Source organism: Zootoca vivipara, chromosome 5, assembly GCF_965207765.1.
Source record: "Zootoca vivipara chromosome 5, rZooViv2.hap1.1, whole genome shotgun sequence".
NCBI lineage: Eukaryota > Metazoa > Chordata > Lepidosauria > Squamata > Lacertidae > Zootoca > Zootoca vivipara.
Window position 1 is genome coordinate 32,469,763 of NC_142588.1, and position 18,264 is coordinate 32,488,026.

Genomic DNA, 18,264 nt, shown 5'->3' on the forward strand with positions numbered 1-18,264 from the left:
TAATATCTTTTGACTTTGCTCAGCAGACACCTCCCTTTCTTTGTCAGGCCTTTCAGACTGACCAGACCAACCACAGGCCTGGAATGATTCTGAAACAGACCATCTAGAAACCCTATTTGGCAACTGCTACAAACTGAGACAAGGAGGGTTGGAGGAGGGAGGACAAGGAACCATAGCTGCCAAGTCTCCCGTTTTCCACGGGAAAACCCCTTTTTTACTTACCTTTTCCCGGTGGTCCCCCATATCACTTCGTCTCCCGTTTTTCTCCATTATTTTCTCCTGCCGGCGGCCATTTTTTCTTTCCGATTTGCCCTTCTATGGGCACCCAAAATGGCCGCCGCCAGCTTCAAAAGTCGCATCTACACATATCCGGAAGTGCATAGACGTGACTTCCGGTGTTGGCAGCGGCCATTTTGGTGCCCATAGATGGGCGAAGCGACACCGGAAGTTGCGTCGACGCACTTCCTGATATGCGTACAAGTGACTTTTGAAGCCGGCGGCGGCCATTTTGGGTGCCCATCGAAGGGCAAAGCAACACCGGAAGTTACATCGACACAACTTCCAGTGTAAAATGGCTGCCGGTCCCGGATTCTGCAGTCCGGAACTTGGAAGGTAAGCGAGGAACCTGCACACTCCAAGGAAAGAGCTAAGGCCTATCCTGTGATATTTTTTTCTAAACAGAGAAAAACGAATTGTGAATTTTCACCACAAGAATTTAGTGGCGCCAGACCTTAGCAACTAGATACTTAAGGACCACATCCTCATCCTCATCATCATTTTTAATTTGTATACAGTCTTTCTACCTTACAATACTCAAGGCGGTTTACAAGCTGAAGAAAAAAAAATGTACATCTTATAACAATCTAATGCAATACAAAAATATGATAATAAAACAAAACTTTAAAATAAGCAACCTACATCAAAAAAGTAACATTCAACAATCATTAGAATAGTATAAAATAATAATATCAACATATAAAAGTTAAACAGAAATCTACTCAACAGTTACAATAAATAATTTCTAAACTATAATCAATAAAACAATGGCAAGGCACAGTACATAAAATAATACAATACAAATTGAGAAGCAGAGGGTGGAGGGTGGAGCAAGGCAGGTGGAAGGAGGCCTTGCCTGACAAAGTCTCTCCTCACAGTTCTTCCTCCAGGGCCAGCTCCCTTATGAGGACTCTCACAGAGCACTGCAACTGCTCGGGGTAGTTTTTGGCATTTGTTGCTCTGTTCTAAGAGGGGTTATGAAACAAGACCATTTAGATGTTGTATGGTCTCCATTTATCTATATATATATAAAAATGTAGGCATTGCGTGTGCGGAAGTCACAGCCTTTCTCCGTAACTGCTGAACTGTAATGTAACAAATTTGGCCACAACGTCCCATGCCCAACAGGGAGGGATCTGGCATTAATTTTTTTCCAAAAAACCACACCTTTCACACCGAAAATAATGATTAAACACAAAAAGTGGTGCCCAAATTAGACGTCACCACCAGAAGCTCTGAAAACTTCAGCAGCATCCAATAGAAAGGCAGATCGCACCCTGCTGCCTCCAAAGCTGCACCGCCAGATGACATCACAAAATTCCACAGCAACCAACTGAAAACAGTGCTTTTGCAGCAACAAGGCCCAGCTTTTTCAATAGGCCGCAGCATTGCCAAGCAAGGAAAACTGAGTAGGCTACACCATTCAGTAGGCCACAGGCAAAAACAACAAGAATACGGCCTTTCACAACGGGGGGGGGGGCGGGGCACAGGGATGAGGCACAACAAAGGGAGGGGGAAAACACATAGCCATGGAGGGGAGGGAGAACCCCGAGTCAGCCAAAGCAGTGGGGGTGGGTGGGTTGGGACAGGGAAAACTGAGTAGGCCTCACCTTTGCCCAGTAGGTCACAGGCAAAACCAAACAGAATATGGGGCTTTCACAATGGGGGGGGATCACAGGGATAAGGCACAACAAAGGGGGAACACATAGCCATGGGGGGGGGAGGAAGAACCCTGAGTCAGCCAAAGCAGTGGGGGGTGGGTTGGGTCAGGGAAAACTGAGTAGGCCACAACATTGCCCAGTAGGCCACAGGCAAAAACAAACAGAATATGGGGCTTTCACAATGGGGAGTCACAGGGATGAGGCTCAACATAGGGAGGGAGGAACACATAGCCATGGGGGGAAGGAAGAACCCTGAGTTAGCCAAAGCAGTGGGGGGGGGAGTGAGTTGGGACAGGGAAAACTGAGTAGGCAGCAACTTTGCCCAGTAGGCCACAGGCAAAAACAAACAGAATATGGGCCTTTCACGGGGTGGGGGAATCACAGGGATGAGGCACAACAACGGGAGATGGGGCTCACAGGGATGAGGCACAACAAAGGGAGGGGGGACACATAACCATGGGGGGAGGTAGGACCCTGAGTCAGCCAAATCAGTGGTGGGTGGGGACATTTTCAGGAACACGCGTGGGTAGGGGAGTCTTATTTTTGAAAGTTACAGTAGGGGAGTCAGGGTTGGGACCGGGCAGGTGAGGGGACTCTGAAGATCAATTTAACAGAAAAAGGTCCAATTAACACAAAAACCCACAGCAACACGTGGCCGGGCCAGCTAGTATGCTTTATAAATTAAAACAGCACACTGCATATGTCATCAGTGTCCTCTATACGGCGAAGCTAACTTATTGTTATGTGACTCTTATTTACAAAGTGTCCCTTTGCAGGATCTATTTAATTGTGAAAAAAAGTGTACTGAACCTCGTCTATTTCATCCTAATTGCAATAACATGCTCCACACAGTTCTTATTTTATGTTTCTTCATTATTTACATCATCATCATCATCATTATCTTGTATGCATGTTGTTTTTGAAAACTCAAATACTTCTTAAGAAAGATGCATTGATGTTGGATAAGGAGATGTGATGTTGGAGAGGAACTAGAAGTGTGGTTCCTCCGTTGCTTCAACATGGAACTGCCCACAACTCAAATAACTTACAAATGGGGTTATGATGAATGAAATCCAGTTGCTTGCCATTTTTCCATAACGAGACATTCTCTTTGGTGCAATTTATAAGAAGATGCAGAAAGAGGTGTATAGGAAAGTAGAAATCGTTAAGCACCATCCTGCCTCCCCCAAACTCAGCTGGGTATTGCAAACATTCCTCGCAAGTGCTTAGCAAGATCGCAAGGATTTGTTTGTTTTTAATTAAAAATATAGTTTTTTGCAAAGATTGCTTATAAAACACACTTTACTTCCCCTACTACATTCTCAAAAATAGGTCACAAATTTCGATTCCCCTCCTGTCCCTATGAATCTCTCCTCCTCCTTCCTGAGAAAATATAATAAATTCCTCTTACAAAGGGGGCAATGCACAGAAGTGAACAATAGTGGTGTTGGTGGGGGAGCTGAACTGTGGAACCACCGAGCTAATACTGATATTACTGCTGCTCATTTATACCAGGCTGGTTGTTGTTGTTTAGTCGTTTAGTCGTGTCCGACTCTTCGTGACCCCATGGACCATAGCACGCCAGGCACTCCTGTCTTGCACTGCCTCCCGCAGTTTGGTCAGACTCATGTTCGTAGCTTCGAGAGCACTGTCCAACCATCTCGTCCTCTGTTGTCCCCTTCTCCTTGATGTCTTTCCCAACATCAGGGTCTTTTCCAGGGAGTCTTCTCTTCTCATGAGGTGGCCAAAGTATTGGAGCCTCAGCTTCAGGATCTGTCCTTCCAGTGAGCACTCAGGGCTGATTTCCTTCAGAATGGATAGGTTTGATCTTCTTGGCTGGTAATTGGGCCCAAACCTCACTGCTACCTCACCCCCGCCTGGTCCAAGAAAGCAGCAGTTACACTGGTTGGGAGGGTGGCTCTGCCCCACTATGTGTGATAAGGGATAGTGAAGCCTCCTTTAGAATTGAAATAAGTTGCATCTGATGTGGTTATGCAATGATAAAGTATGTTTAAGCCATTTAAGATTCTGTTTAAGCCATCATCTGACGCATTGCAACCTAGAAATCACTCCAACATTTGCACAACTAGACCCACTTCCCGTAACATAGAGAAATAGAGTTGGGTTGAATCAGTGTATTAACAACACATTACCCTGGGGCCCCAGATTTCAACTTTGGCTTTGTAGAGATATTATAAAGTGTGGGAAACCTGAGTTACATCACAGCATAACCGCCATGCAGCCAAACACAAGACTCCCACTGCGGTTTTCTGGAACTAGTCCTTCAGGTAGGTGTGGAAGCATTGCAGCACTTGAGTGTGTCCCACTCCCACCTTGCAGAGCATACTATAACCAAGAGTATCAAAAGCCTTTAAGGGATTAAGGATTACACTCCCCGTCCTTCTCTCAATACAGGTCTTCGGTCTGGGTGACCAAAGCTGCTTTGGCACCAAAATCCATTCTGAAGTCAAATGGAAATCCATCCAGATCAGTGGTTCCCAACCTTTTTTTGGCCATGCCCCACCAAAGAATCTCTAAAATCCTGATCTCCCCCCCCCCCCATGACATATAATTCTTATTATTCAAAAAGTGAACTCCTATTCACATGGAGGAAGCCTAAAGGGCCATTAGCTGTTAATAACTCATTCTCAAATTGCCCGCCTTAAAAATCAAATTGCCCCCCTGTGGTGTGTGTGCCCTATGTTGGGAACCACGGGTCTCTTTCATGAAAGTGCAGCTGATGCTACACAACCATCACTGCCTCATTTTCCAGTTCTGGTCAAGATGGAGGAGACAAGGTGAACCTGGCTACTCCCTAATTGAAGACAAGATTTCCGCTCTAAAATGATCTCTCGGCACCAGTTTTATCTGCCTCTCCGTCCTATCTCTTAATGCTCTTTTAGAGCTTTCCTCAGAGCTGTGGTTTATGTTCTACCCTGCTATTTTATCGGTCTAACAACTTATATTGCGAGGCTGCAGGAAGTTGCAGGAAGCTGAGCTCTCTTCCAGTCCCCCTCGAATGAAAGGCATTGTTAAACACTACAAGTTACAATTCAAGAATCAAGGAACAGAACAGAACATTATTATATTCATTAGTGATTCTCCGAAGTGTTTTTCCCTTGTCTCTGGCCTCGTAAAGTCAAGGATAAACATCTCGGAGTTAATTGATGCTAGTAAATCGCTGATAAGTAATTATATCTCATTCCATACCCAGCATGGTTCTCACCAGAAAGAACTGCAAGGATCTGGGAATCATGCCAATCCCGCCGTACAGTTCCTTAGAGCCTTGAAGGAGACAAAGTAAAATTACTCATTATTTTCCTCAAAAAGAAGTGAGGAAGAGGGACTTGAGTGAGTGCATTTTAGACGAGGCTGTCCCTCTGCCTTCCACTGTGCTGGATTGGTCAATACAGCTTAAAGAGCCTCGTCAAGACTCCGAAAATACAAACTACTCAATAAGCCTGGCCCAAGAACCATAGCTGCCAAGTTTTCCCTTTTCTCGCGAGGAAGCCTATTCAGCATAAAGGAAAATCCCTTTAAAAAAGGGATAACTTGGCAGCTATGCCAAGAACTTGCCCTAGCAGAGAATGCCTCCCAATCAAATATAATTGATATAATTGATACAATGTCTCAAAGGTTATCCCTGGAGCCTGAAAAAAACAACTACCAAATCTATTGACTTATCTCTAAAGGAAACCAAACAGAGGCGAAGGGCGAATACCTGTAGGATCATGTCCACCAGATACGCACAGACCTTCTCAACGTAATTTTTTATTTATTTAATGATAACAAATGGGCTTCTCTTGACCCTAGCGGAAAATTTTAAACAGCAAGAAAGAGTTCCAGAGCATAAAATAAACAACTCCCCCCCCCCCGATCAGATGCCATAAATTATCCATCAAGCACCAAAAAATCATGAAGACATTCCTATGGCCGTTGGCTAATGTGAATAAAGTTTATTACTACCATCACTGCCTCAAGCACCTTGCACCCAAATGGGATATTTGTGACTGGGCAGAAAAGTCTTTTTCTGGCTCAGGTTTCTTCTCTCTGATTCAAATCAGATGCCTGGCATGTGCACATCCAATAGCAAATCCATTGGGGCATTAAATAATCCTTAATTAAGCTACACCAGAAAATCATTAGAAGCATAATAAAACAGTTTAAAAAAAATTAATGAAACCAGGTGTTGAAGTTCAGGAGAATGCTTGCTGAAACAGCTCTGTCTTCAGGAACCAGTGGAATACCAACGCAGGTTGGAACTGCAGTATTTCAGCGGTGGGGGGGGGGCATTCCACAACAATGGTACCACCAGTGAAAAGGTCTGCCGTCATGTTACCACAAAATCTGTGAGGAAACACAGACTTGGGGAGGAGAGAATGTTGGTATTTACTGTGATAAGTTCCTTCTCTGTAGGGAGGAAGGGGATCCTGAGTGGTTGTCATTGCCCACCTCTCCACACACGTGAAGTCAAACCTTTGAGAGATTTTACACCTGGTAGGCGGGGGAACCCTCTCAGCAGCTCAGTTCGTACTTAAGCAATAACTGCATAGCCCAAAATAAACAGCTTAACAGAACAAGAAGGGACTTTATCCCGTGCACCAGGGTGAAGTGTCTGCCCTGCCGCATCCCTTTCAGAAAGGTAAGACAGCTGGCAGTGGGTGGGTAGGCCTGGGCAGGTTGGGGGGGGCATTGCATGTGTGATGCCATGCACATGCAATGCTCCCCCCCCCAACGTTGGGCACAACTTGGCACCCCTGTTTCTCCCTGTTTGAACAGATGTAGGGGTGGATGCAAACCTAGATATTGAGGAAAGGATGACGAGAGCTTGAGGTGCTATCTGAGCTGGCTGCTCTGGGAGGGGAGAGGGTCCCTGCTTTCCTGGGTCCCCTCTGCCAGAGCCCCTTTCTCCTATGCTCAGCACCTTGCGACTCTTGTGCTGGCAATTTTGCCCTGCCCCTAGGCAGGAATGAGGAGCCGCTGAGCTTTGAGGTTGACCCAAAGGAGCAAGGAGAGGGCCCTCCTTCTCCTCCTGTGTGCCTCACCGCCACAGTGTTTCCCAGCTGTGCTAGGAGCACAGGTACTTCTGATAGCAGCCCTGGCTGCTGGGGCCCTTATGGGTCTGTGGGAAGTGGGGGGGCTCTGGGGGCTGCAGGTAGGCCCATAGCCTGTCCTAGTCATTAGCCACTGAATTACCAGTGACTCATTTGATCAGTCTGCAGTGTTCCATCCTCTCCAACAGCTCCCCTCCTGTTCCATCACGTGTTCCATCACGTTTCACCCCTTTGAATGCAAGGAAGAGGAAAATGAGAGATCTATGGAGCTGGGAGAGAGCAAAAAAAAAAAGCAGCAAGCGGAGATGCAGAGCAGGAACAGAAAGAGGAGCCAGGAAAAACAAACAGAAGAAGAAGAAGAAGAAGAAGAAGAAGAAGAAGAAGAAGAAGAAGAAGAAGAAGAAGAAGAAGAAGAAGAAGAAGACCCTTTCCAAAACACCTTTTCTCTTTTGCTGTACTTGAAGCTGCCCACAAGAGTGACCTGCAGTGGAACTGGAAGGAAGTTGAACTTGCAAGGGGGGTGCCATGCCCACCAGATGTATCCTCTCAAACGTTTGACTTCCTGCCAGTGGATAAGTGGGGAGTGACAATCCACACAGGGTCCCCTTTCTCCTCTGCAAGAGAAGTTTGCTCTCTGTTATGCTGAATTCATAATGGTGATGAAACACCCAAGCAGGGATGTTTCTGCGGGCAACAGGAGCTGCAAGACTGAATGGAGATAAAGATTTAAAGGGTGCAAGAGATAAAGCTGGGTATCGCCATGATTTGGGTGCTGTTGAAATTAAAGCCGTAGGATTTGGTGAAGCAATATATGTGGAAATAGAAGAGGTTTAGAACTGGATATAGCATTAGCCTGATGCAGGAAGGCCTCTAGCTAGGACGAATAAAAGTAGGCATAGATCACTTCCTGTTTTCGGCAGTGGGAAATGGCTGACTCCCATACTATCAGACCCCAGCCATGCCAGTAATTCAGGGCTGATATGGGGGTAATTAGCCCTGGCAGACTCCCCAGAATGGGGGAGGACTGTCTCAAAGACCCGCAGATTGTTCGAGATTGCCAGTTTGCATTGTGCAAGAGGCAGGGCACTGGGTCACAGAGCACGGTACGGCTGGCACTCTCCGATGCCACTCCCATAGCCGGGAATATCTGTTCTGATAAAATAATTAGATTTGGACAATAATCAGACATAGTTTGGACCGAAGAAGTCTGAGAAAAAAACCTGCAGAATTGTACAGTCCTTGGCATTTAAGCTCTGACTTCAAAGAGATTCTCAGTCACAGAGTTTGGATTATGGAGGATGATATTTTCTTCTTCTTCTTCGCAACATTTACACTTGGTTTTTTACGCCAAGCCTCATTAAGAAACCTAATTTATTTTGAGGAATACAGATGGACTCCCGGTAGAGTGGTCTAGCAGTTAGGCTTGGATTTAGCTCTGGCGCCAGAAATAAGGAAAAGCAACAGCAAAATGCATTTAGCTATTTATTAAAGTAAAAAGGTTAAACAACCAAACATAGACAGTTCTCGACAAAAGGAAGGTTACAAAGTAAAACAACAAAACTTACTAACAGCTGGCCACATAGATGTTAGTAGATAACTTGGCTGTGAGGTCTCCATAGGCAGGACGCAGCCAAAGGCAAGGATTCACATTGTTGAGCCATAGCTGCCAAGTACCCCATTTCCCCCGGGAAACCCCTGTTTTTATTTACCTTTTCCTGGTGGTCCCCCGTATCACTTCGTCTCCCATTTTTCTCTGTTATTTTCTCATGCAGGCAGCCATTTTTTCTCTTTCCGATTTGCCCTTCTATGGGCACCAAAAGTGGCCGTCGCCAGCTTCAAAAGTCACATCTACTCATGTCCGGAAGTGCATAGACGCAACTTCCGGTGTCGGCAGCGGCCATTTTTGGTGCCCATAGATGGGCGGAGCGACACCAGAAGTTGCGTCGACGCACTTCCTGACATGCGTACAAGCGACTTTCTAAGCCAGTGGTGGCCATTTTTGGTGCCCATAGAAGGGCAAAGCGACACCGGACGTTACGTTGACGCAACTTCCGGTGTCACACAGCTGCCGGTCCCGGATTCTACAGTCCGGGACTTGGAAGGTAAGCGTTGAGCGAGCCTCTCACCTCCAAGACAGTCAGCAAGAGTACATGGCAAAAGCTAGGCAGGAGGCAACCTGCCAGAGCCAGCCTCGAACAAAAGAGTTTGCTTACTTTTATCCTTTAATCCCCCTTGAGAGCGTGAAAGTGAGCCCACGAGGGATCAAAAGCACACAGCCAATCAACAGTTGATTTTTGTTCAAATCGACCCATCGTATTTAGGCTGACCGTTTGGGTTGTCACTCAAGAGAGACAATCTCCAGGCCTCCAGGTGATTTACATTACAAATGACCCTCAGCCTTTCCCTTCCGAATGTGAAAGCAATGATCTTCTTATCAGGACACCCTCACTCTAAGCCAGCGTTTCTCAACCGCTGTTCCGCGGCACACTAGTGTGCCGCGAGACGCTGGCTGGTGTGCCGTGATGTGCGGCGACGAGAAGGGCGATTTGTATTGTCACTGACCCGCCGGAAAGCAATATTTCTCCTCCTCTTTCCCAAAGCTCAGTGCAAACGAGCCTGGCGGCCACCAATACACAGCACTGACCCGCCGGAAAGCAATATTTGCAAGTGTTTCTTACAGTCATAATTATGATATAGGGCGGCACAGAGTTAAATTTTTTAACTTTTTAAATGGTGGTGTGCCTCGTGATTTTTTTCACGGAACAAGTGTGCCGTGGCCCAAAAAAGGTTGAGAAACACTGCTCTAAGCAAACTGTTTCCCAGCTGCAGCAATCCACAATTAGCATCTACATCAAAGGGGAGAATAGGGGTGTATGAATTCCATTCTCAGGCCAGTTGGCAAATTCCCAACACAAAATCCCAGAGTTCTCCGCAGCGCCTCCCAGCTTGCATTGCGAAAGAACCAAGGTTTTGGTACTTCATGACAATATGCCTAACACCAAAGACAGATTTGTACAACAGCCCGGATGGGATTAATTTAACAACTTAATGATATGGGAGTTGCTGCGTCATAAAACTTCAAAAGAAGATTTGGATAACATGGGAATTGGACATGGGAATTAGGAAGGAGAAGCTGCACTGCTAAATAAGTTGGGAAAAGATACATTTTAAATAAAACTGTACTCGATGGATGTAAGGATATATGATTTTGGACATGATTGAGAATCGCAGAGCCAGGGATGGAGAACTTTAAAGTGATAAGATTGGAATGTGGAAAACAGGAAAACAACAAAGAGCAGGAATGAGACATTGAAAATTTGCTTCAGAGGTTCAGAATATGGGAAGTCTGAAAAAAGTAATAATTAACAATTTGGATTGCAATTCGGCTTTTTTTTAGTTTATTGTTTTTATTTGGAATATTGTATTTGGAATATTATAATTGGCTGTTTGTATTGGAAAACTAATTATATATATATTAGGGTGGGTCATAAAAAACTTTTTTTGGAAAATGTTTCCTCCCTTGATCTTATATCAGGCGTATGGTATAAACATAGTCAAATTTCAAATTTGGGACAAATCGGTTAATATTTAGACCAGGCATCCCCAAACTGCGGCCCTCCAGATGTTTTGGCCTACAACTCCCATGATCCCTAGCTAACAGGACCAGTGGTCAGGGAAGCTGGGAAATGTAGTCCAAAACATCTGGAGGGCCGAAGTTTGGGGATGCCTGATTTAGACCCTGCTCCTACAGATTGAAATTTTGCCTCACTGCGAGTGATGAAAACATAGGAATTTGACTCATTTATTCTCAGTATGTTAAATTGTGAACTAATAAACATAAATTTTAGGTTTTATGTAGAGCAATAATAGTTGCATACTATTATTTTCTGCAATATTTATTTATTTAAGATAAAACATTTTGATAATTTACATGAAAAACCAATGGTTTTGAACAAATTATATGGAACAATTAAGCAAACGGTGTACTAAACAAGTAAACATAAACAATAAACAATAAAACACCACTCATATTATGTGTTGCGTCAAAACATCACATTATACTTAATTACTTAGGTATAAATTGTACTAAATGCTTACATTTTGGGTAATTAATAAAATTATGCCTTATGCAATATTATACATTGTACATGTACACCATATTATATCATGCTTAAAATATGCTTTTATGCCTTACACCCTTGATGGCGAACCTGTGACACGTGTGCCACCAGTGACATGGCTAAGCATTTTTGCTGACACGCGAAGCCTCAGCCGGCCGCTTTAAGCATGAGGAAGCAAGGTGTGCAAAGGGAGACCACGCGCTTCCCCTTTAAGAGCAGAACCTCCAGTCTCACCCCTCACCTGGCAAAAGGTATCAAATATGGTGTGCGGGGACGGGCTGGCGCAGCACGGACCAATAGGAGCGCGTGGTTTTCCGCAGCGGGAAAGCTTGGCGCTTTTTTTTAAAAAAAGCGAGAGTAGTGCCCCAATCCAGATCCGTCCTTGCCCCTGGCGGCCCTGGCGGGTCCTCCACTCCCCCCCCCCCCGATCCTGAGGGCAGCTGCCCACTTGCTGCTCCTGGACTGCTCAGGTAAGGACTGCGCTCTGGGGGGGGGGGGATAATTTGCATCAAACCCTTTTTTTTAGGGGGACGGGACATGCACAGCTCTTTATGTATTGCATTTCAGGGGCATTCAAAGGGGCAATAGGGGAGTTTCTTGTCTGAAGTGGAGCCGGATCCCTTTCCAAACACCTGTTTCCCAGACTTGTTGCTTATTTTGTATGCCATCCGCGGCAGGGGCCGCTTCACTCCTTGGCTCATAGCTCAAGCAAAAAAATGAAACAAAGCTTGAAGGTGTTGGCAGGATTAATGGTGGGGAAAGTGACTCTGATGTCCCGTTCCCCTGCAGCTTCGTGTTGACTCTGGTTTGTGTTTTGTGTGTGAGAGACAGACAAATAGATACAGTAGCCTACAGTTTCTCAGCCGAGGAGGCAGCTTGCTGCTATTTTAACTTCTTTTTGCTTGCATTTAGAGGTTTGGGGTGGGAGGGTGTTTTGATAAAGTAGGATATGCGGGGCAAACATAGTCGACTAAAAAAACCTCCAAAGCAAACAAAAAACAACCCGTGCTTTTAGCCTGACTCTCCTCCGACCTTCCTGAATTGTTTGCATTTAAATTTTATTATTATTATTTCGCTCTGGGCTGGATTGTGTCGTTGGCTGGCGGTGTGGGCAGTTCAGGGCCAGGAGGAAACGGCAGCAAAAAAAAAAAAAAAGCTGTTCCTCCTCCATCCCTTATTGTTGCAAACTTGAAACAGGAGAGGGAGAGGGAGGGGAGAGGGAGAGAGCGAGAGAGCACACATTTTGAATACCTTTAATTCATCTAGCTGAGCTCAGCATTATCTATTCCTATTCTAACTGGCAGCAGCTCTCCACCTTTTCAGAAAGAAGTCTTTCTTCCATTTTTTCTTTCTTCCCAGTTCAGTTTTTCTCCCACAAGCCCAATTGCAGTCATTAACAGTCGTTAACAGTCATCAACAGGTTTACCACTCCTATCAGCCCATCACCCATTCCCATCACCCCACCCCCCACCCTCTGTATATACAGAAGGGTCTGGCTTCTTCCGTTTCAGTGTATCTGAAGAAGTGTGCATGCACACGAAAGCTCATACCAAAATGAAAACTTAGTTGGTCTTTAAGGTGCTACTGAAGGAATTTTTTAATTTTGTTTCGATTCAGACCAACACAGTTACCTACCTGTAACTATTTATTCCTGTAACTGTCCCCAGTTCATGCTGGAGATTTGATTTCTCTCCCTACTCTGTGTCCTTCCCCTTCCTCCCATCCTCTCCCATCATTTCTCTTTCCCTCCTATCCCAGTTGCTCTGCTTTCCTGTTCAGCTGCTGATGTGAGCCTTGTAAAAGCTCATGGAATTGGAGGTTCTTCCAACTAACATCTTCAGTTTGACCACAGCAACCATCATCCAATCTACTGTTCTGGGGTGTTGTTGATTTCTAATTGACCATCATTACTGAGATAAGTGAGGGGGAGGCTGGGAGAGGCGAGGGCCTGTGTTATAAGTGTCGTTTCCCGTGAAATTATGTGTGTGTTTTTCTCGAAGTGACACACCACCCGAGTTATATATATAAGGTAGGCATAGATCAGTGCCAGATTTATGTATACTAAGGATACCAGATTTTTTTTTCCCCAATGAATCTGGGGACACTTTTCAACTTCCTACTAAATAGATGGATTTTGTCAGGGGACTGATTTGTAAATCCGGGGACTGTCCCCAGGAAACGGGGACGTCTGGTAACCTTAGTATCAGCTAAACAAGCTATAGTTTAGGGCCCCACTGTCTTGGAGGGCCCCCAAAAATATACTTCTTCTTAATTGTATTTCACTATTAATATAATTCTTCTTAATTGTATTTCAGTTCAACAATTAATTTGATAAAATACATATTTTGTTATGTGCAAATGGCTTTAGATAGCTATTAGGTCCATAAATTACCACATAACATATATTCAACACAAAAAAACAGTGACAATTTGTTGTTGACAAAGGACAGCTGGACATAGAAAGGGCCACATTACCTTCACCAGCTTAGGGCCTTATCAAGCCTAAATCTGGCCCTGGCATAGATACATCTGCCCCTGCTCTATTTTGTTAATTAAATGTCTGTATTGGACTCTGTAACTTATCTGATTTGTTCATACGTTTAATTTGTTCCTTATTAGGAAGTTTACAACTGGAGGATATCAGCTGGAGAACAGTTCTTCTTCTTCTTCTGGTTCTATCCAATTCCCAGGCACTGATTTGCTAGAATCTGCTATGTCTTGAGTAGAGACCTTAAGATTTTCCTAGGTGGCCCAAGTGGGTTCTGTAAGCATTGCATCCCAATGGATTAGATCACCACATTCACCTGAGCTGGTAGACAATCTGGTAGACATCCACCTGACAATTTTTTGATTTGAAAAAAAAGGGATCTATCTTTGAAATGACAATAATAAGCCCTCTTCTCTGGACTAGTCAATTTCCTGTTATTACTGCTGGAATTCTTCAGGTGTTGAAAGTTAAGAGAATTCTCATTGGTTGTCCATTGGTATCATGACTCTTAATTGGTTTTAGGTCTATGTTTCACAAAGAAGGACCCAGTATTAGATCCAGGTGTCATTTAGCTCAGAAAACGGAATCCCAATTAGATAGCAGTCCCCTGTAGGGAAATAAACCTCACACAGCCTCAATATCAAACTACTTGAGTGGGCAGACGTTTCTGCTTCTCTATCCCTCAATGGGTTACCATAAGACTCTCGCTTGGTCTCTCCCCATACTCTGCAGACATAAGTGTTGGGTGCTGCGGGGTTGCATATTGGTCATTTAGCCCTTAATCAAGATACTACATTGTCTGACTGATAAGCAACCACTCTTCCACCAGCCAGTCTGCTTTTCCAGCTGGGTTTCCCTGTTCAATCAAAATATATTGGTTTCACAGCTCAAACTCCAAAAGACCCCAAAGCTGATCCTAGCCAGCAGCTTACAGTTAGCGCAGATAAAAAACGAAAATGAGGTGAGGCAAATCTGCATATTACATATATGTTCTTTAAGTCCCATCTGTCTCCCATCCAATGATGTCCCACTATCACCATCCAATTTGGGTGGCTCATGGGTACTTTCCTCGCTGTCTGGCTCATTGCATTTTCTGGACTTCTGGTGCCACTTCCTGTGTGGCTGTCTCTTAGGTGGGTGTTCCCTGTTGCTCTTCTGAGGTGGTTCCCTGCTAGCAGAACTGGAGGAATCCTATGGCTCCACTGGATGACAAAGTCCTCTCTTGCTGGCCTAGGAGGAGCATGGAGCGGGGGACGGGGACGACACTGAAGCACATGAACTTTGAGAGTCAATGCGGTCCAGGCACAATGTTATAGCTATAGCTACAGAAGATACCACAGAGATAAAGGAGGTTAGTAGTACCTACACCAAACCATAACCAGGTGCTCACCCACACTGTTCACCTGCAGAGGTATGGGATCCCTGGTGCTGTTGGTAAGCTTGGGTACCAATCAGAACTTTGTGCAAGTCAATGTAGAGCCCTTAATGCATACAGATGAAGCCTTGCATTGATCTCCGCCCCTGAAAATAGGTGGGAGCGGCAGTGCCACTGCACCCTTATGGAGGAGGCAAGTTTCTCCCCATGCTCATAGTTCCACAGGTATGGAGGGGGAAGTGGGTGTTTTCTCCTCAGCCCTACAGAGCTGCATTGCCCAATTAGGGAGGGGGCAGAGGATATCCCTTTCCATGCACCACCCAGGTAGCTGAGCACTCCCTTGTGTGGGAGGGTGAAGCCTGTCTTCCTCACTCCAACTACACCTGGCAGTGCTGGGCTCCCCAGTGGAGGTGGGGAGCATCCGCTTCCATGCAGTGCCCCCCCATGAGACAAAAAAGCAAGGAGCAAGGAGCAAAGTGTACCCAAGGTCTTAGAAATAATACAGGAGTTCGGACAGCTGGCAGGATTTGAACTAAATAAAATGAAAACCAAGGTATTAAGCAAAAATTTAGAGGAACTTTGGAGGAAAGTGAGAATTTACAAAAAACTACTGGTTTGACATTTGTGAAAAAGGTGAAGTACCTGGGTGTAAATATGACAGCTAGAAATATACAGTTGTTTAAAAATAACTATGAGAAATTGTGGAACGAAGTTAAAAGAGACTTGGAAACTTGGTCAAGATTGAAATTGTCCCTGTTGGGACGTATTTCAATGGTAAAGATGAATGTGTTGCCAAAAATGTTATTTTTGTTTCAAGCATTACCTATTGTAGAGAAACAGACATGTTTTCGAGACTGGCAAAAAGCATTATTAAGATTTATCTGGCAGGGGAAGAAACCGAGAATTAAATATAAGTTACTGACAGACGCTAAAGAAAGAGGAGGTTTCTCCCTGCTGGACTTAAAGTTATATTCAGACACCATGACCTTCTGCTGGTTGAAGGAATGGTTTACATTAGAGAATACTGATATTTTAGACTTAGAAGGATTTGACAATGCTTTTGGTTGGCATGCATATTTATGGTATAACAAGATCAAGTTACATAATGGTTTTAAATGTCATATTATAAGAAAATCGTTGTTTAATGTTTGGATTAGATATAAAGATCTGTTTGAAAAGAAAACACCCAGGTGGATATCACCGTTAGAGGTTAAAACTAACAAAAAGTTGAATATGGAAGAAAAATGGTTAAAATATAAGGACTTATTAATAAAAGTGGATGTACAGATAAGGTTAAAAACGTATGAACAGATTAAAGATCAATTGTGTGATTGGTTTCAGTATCATCAGATTAATGAATTGTATAAAATGGACCAAAAAAATTGGTTTTCAGTTGGAAAAATCTAAATTGGAAACAGAACTGATAGAACCTAAGGTTAAAAATCTGTCAAGAATGTATAAATTGTTGCTGGAATGGCATACGAAGGATGAACAAACAAAATCGGTCATGATTGATTGGGCAAAGGATATAGGTCATAATATTATGGTAGAAGATTGGGAAAGGTTATGGAAATGTAATATGAATTTCACTGCCTGTAATGTTTTGAAAGAGAATTTATATAAGATGATGTACAGATGGTATCTTACACCAGTGAAATTGGCAAAGATTTACCATAAAAAGGATAATAAGTGTTGGGAATGTAAAGAATCAGAAGGAACCTTTTTCCATATGTGGTGGACTTGCCCCCGAGTGAAAAGCTTCTGGGATAAGATTTATAATGAGTTGAAGAAGGTGTTGAAAAACACATTTGTTAAAAAACCAGAGGCTTTCCTACTCGGTATCATAGGGAAAGAGTTGCCAAAGAAATATATTACTTTTTTTCTGTATGCCACAACAGCTGCTAGAATGGTATTAGCAGGGTCATGGAAAACAGAAGATCTTCCGACGATTGACGAATGGCAGATGAAGTTGATAGAATATATGGAACTGTCTGAACTGACTGGGAGAATCCGCGACAGAGGAAGGGAGAAGGCAGAAGAAGACTGGAAGAAATTTAAGACATATTTGGAAAAGAATTATAAGATAAAAATGGGTAGTAAGGGAGTGGAAGTTCAAAGAAGCTATAGAAGCATTAGTTTAAAGAAGTAAGGAGAAAGATATGCGTTTTTTAAGTATATAAGATTTAATGTATAACAGTAAAGAATTATGAGAAGAATAGAGTTGATAATAATTATATGAAGTTTGGTATTAGAAAAAGTGAAGAATGTTGAAAACGAGAGTGCTGATATAGTCACTATTAGAAACGTGGAGGGAGGGAAGGAGGAAGTCACTGATACAAGAATTATATTAGTAAGGATGTAAGAAGTTTTTGTATTTTTATGTTTTTTGATGTATTTCTATCTGTATTTTTCTTTTCTTTCTAGTGTGTATTTTCTTATTTTTATTCTGTATTCTTTGTTGAAAAACTAATAAAAATGATTTTTTTAAAAAAAAAAAAGCAAGGAGCAGTTGCTGTCTCACTCCAAGTGCACCCAAGTAGGGCAGCACCCCCTTTATAGGGGAGAGGGTGGGGTTATCTTTGTGCAACCTCCCCTGCAGCACAGTGTTCCGCTGTGAGGGAGTGGGGGAAGATTGCTTCCTTCACTGCTGGTGCAGCTGCTTCCGCTGCCCCCCTGAAGCCCCAACAGACCCCCACCCCATACAGGCTTGGCACATTAAATGCCTTTGGTTCAGCACAGGCCAAAAGGGGGGGAGGGTAGAACGCATGTCTACAGCCCTCACCCCAGTGCCTGGTCTCTGCTTGCCACCATGACCTGCCACTGCTGCTCTTCGGTAGCTCCCCCGGCCTGCTGCCACTGTCAAAGAAAAACCTCTTTGGCCTTTAAATCTCCGTTTCATCTGCTTCCATGGCCCAGGATCTTCGAAGCTTTTCAGCTTCTTCAAGAGTCTCCAGCAACGCCTGTCTTCATCAGAGTCCATGCTCCAATTGAGGTTGGGGCCTGCGTGCAGCCGGCTTTTATGCCCAGGAGTGGACCAGAAGGACAACCTCCGCCCTCAGTCTTCTTCCCAGTCCACCCCCCCCCCAAGCCATGTCCACAAGGTCACCCGCTACGGCTGCAACTGCAGGCAAGGCCCAGCAGTCAACATGGCCAGCCTTCCATGATCATGCCCAAGCCAGATCTGTGCCCTCCGCGGGAATCTGTGTTGGACCTCAACCGTGGCCTTGCCCCACCAGCTGAGAAGCAGCCACGACCTTTACGTGGCAGTGACTACTGATATGCAAATAAC